The sequence below is a fragment of the Prionailurus viverrinus genome, chromosome B1 (assembly GCF_022837055.1).
Source record: "Prionailurus viverrinus isolate Anna chromosome B1, UM_Priviv_1.0, whole genome shotgun sequence".
Classification (NCBI taxonomy): Eukaryota; Metazoa; Chordata; class Mammalia; order Carnivora; family Felidae; genus Prionailurus; species Prionailurus viverrinus.
The window spans coordinates 143,725,904-143,728,851 of record NC_062564.1 but is presented as its reverse complement, the minus strand read 5'-3'; positions in this window follow the sequence as shown (position 1 = coordinate 143,728,851).

Below are 2,948 nucleotides of genomic sequence, written 5' to 3'. Positions count from 1 at the left end.
ACAAAGGCACTGCTATCACCCAGGAAATTCCAAGGGATTTGGGAACCGGGGACAGAGACCAAATATTAGAACAAAAGATGCTCCTCGTGCCCTTATCACTTAAGAAATTACAAGGGTTTTAGCAGCTCTGTGCCAGAAACTGAGGTCAGAATATATTTTCTAGTATTCACAATTGGTATAAAGATGAAGGGAGATAATGCATATAGAGTGTTTAGACAAGGACCTAGCATAGAGAAACTGCTCAATAAATGTTAATGCATTATTTTGAGATGCTGATGGCAGTGGAGAATGAATTTGATGAGGGGCTGGAGAAAGTTACGAAGCTAGAGACTAAGAGAACAAGAGCCAAACAAGAGATGGTTTACATTCAAAAAGAAAAAAAATAGGGGCGCCTGGGTGGCTCAGTCGGTTAAGCGTCCGAGTTCAGCTCAGGTCATGATCTCGCGGTCCGTGAGTTCGAGCCCCGCGTCAGGCTCTGTGCGGACAGCTCAGAGCCTGGAGCCTGTTTCAGATTCTGTGTCTCCCTCTCTCTGACCCTCCCCGTTCATGCTCTGTCTCTCTCTGTCTCAAAAATAAATAAACGTTAAAAAAATTTTTTTAAATAAATAAATTAATTAATTTAAAAAAAAAAGAAAAAGAAAAAAATAGAGGTGCCTGGGTGGCTCAGTTGGTTAAGTGCCCAACTTCAGCTCAGGTCATGATCTCACAGTGGGTGAGTTGGATCTCCGTGTTGGGCTCTGTGCTGACAGCTCAGAGCCTGGAGCCTGCTTTGGATTCTGTGTCTCTGTCTGTCTCTGCTCCTCTCCTGCTCATGCTTATGCTCTCTCTCTCTCTCAAGAATAAACAAACAAACAAAAAACTACATTACTCAAACTATGTAAAAAAAAGAAGAAAAAATAATTTACATTTTCCAAAGCCTGGCCTCTATTCTTACCAACTGTCATAACTACAATGGCAGTTCTGAGTGTGGTTTGAGGATATCTGGGAATCCCCAAAGCCCTTTGAGGGAGTCTATGAGGCCTCTTTCACGATCATTCTCTCATGAGGATGCTATGGAGTTTTCCAGAGGCTTTACCACATGGGATGTCACACCTGATCAAATGCAGAAGCCGATATGAGAATCCAGCTGCCTTTTATTAAGCCAGACATTAAAGATACTTGCAAAAAGGTAAAACAGTGGTACTTAGGGGCGCCTGGGTGGCACAGTCGGTTAAGCGTCCGACTTCAGCCAGGTCACGATCTCAGGGTCTGTGAGTTCGAGCCCCACGTCAGGCTCTGGGCTGATGGCTCAGAGCCTGGAGCCTGTTTCCGATTCTGTGTCTCCCTCTCTCTCTGCCCCTCCCCCGTTCATGCTCTGTCTCTCTCTGTCCCAAAATAAATAAACGTTGAAAAAAAAATTAAAAAAAAAAAAACAAAACAGTGGTACTTGTATCACCAAAAGTTTTTTGAAAAAACATTTATGTTCACATATACCTTTATTATTGTTATTTTAAAAATGAATCAAGAACTAAAAATGTTAAGGATTTCTGTTTTAATCCCAGATATAGTAAATATCAGTAGATGTAACGCACCTAAACAAAAGCTCTGTGGAATTCTCAATATTTTTGATTAGTGTAAAAAGTCCCTAAAACCAAACGGTTGGAGAATCTGTGGTCTAGAGGAGCATGTGACATGCCACGGGGTCAAACAACCTTGCAACATACCAGGCAATCGCTGGAGCAAGCTCTGAGTTTATATTCAGAGATTATTACTTCATCTGCATGGCTTTTGGGAATCTTATAGGGAGAGCAACGTGGAATCAGAGCTTCTACCTTATATCTATTTCCTTTCCTTCTGAGCAATCGTTCCAATACGGGCAGCAATCCATTGGTTGCCAGAGTTAGTGGTGAACTCAGGATAGTTCAAGCAAAGAGGAACAGGAAGGCTCCCACTGAAAACTCAGACTCTGACATGTAGGTGTGCTGTTGGTTTTCAGCTTAAACTCTCCTTCCACATCTTTTCTTGCTTTATGCCTATTAAATTGCCAATTTCATTTACAATACATTGAAAACCACTCAAGCCTTTACTCAAAAGTTAGGTCACATCTGTGCTTTTTGTTGCTGTGGTTATAGTTTCAGAAACTCTGACATTCCTTTCCATGATATAAATGGTCATATTTTATACCATGTGACCCCATCCTCACTGGCCACAGCAGCTTGAACTAGAACTGGACACTTAACCCAAGGGAAGCCAGTCCAGGGCTCATCTATGACATGCCTCCTCTGCTAGTCTGACGGTGGTAGCCTCCCTTTCCCATCTTTTAAAAAAAAATCACCTATTTTGGGCGCCTGGGTGGCTTAGTCGATTGGGTTTCTGACTTCTGCTCAGGTTATGATCGCACAGTCCATGAGTTCAAGCCCCGCATCGGACTCTGTGCTGACATCTTGGAGCCTGTAGCCTGCTTCAGATTCTGTGTCTCACTCTCTTTCTGCCCCTCCCCCACTTGTGTTCTTTCTTTGTCTCTCAAAAATAAATAAATGAACAAACAAAAATCACCTATTTTAGGGAGGCCTCCATTGCGGAGTGCTCAGATTCCTCAGAGGATTAAAAAAAAGCGGGGGGGGGGGGGGGGGGGAGCTAATTTAAAAGACAATTTCCAGGCCTCTGTCTTGGAGATTCTGATTCAGGAGTTTGGATGGGGCCTATGAATGAGTTTGCTTAACAGGACGCCAGGGATGTCTTACCATCAGCAAAATTTGGACAACAGGTGCCTATTTTATAAAGTCACTGGGAAAAGGGAAGGGATTTTCAAACTTCAGTGGCCATACCAGCCACCTGGATCTACCACAGAGATTCTGACTTTGTAGATCTGGCTTGGGGCCCACGAATCTCCCTTTTACTCCCTTAGATGCCTGATGTGCACACTCAACTTTGAAGACAGCCGAGAGTGAGATGGCTTCATCAGATTG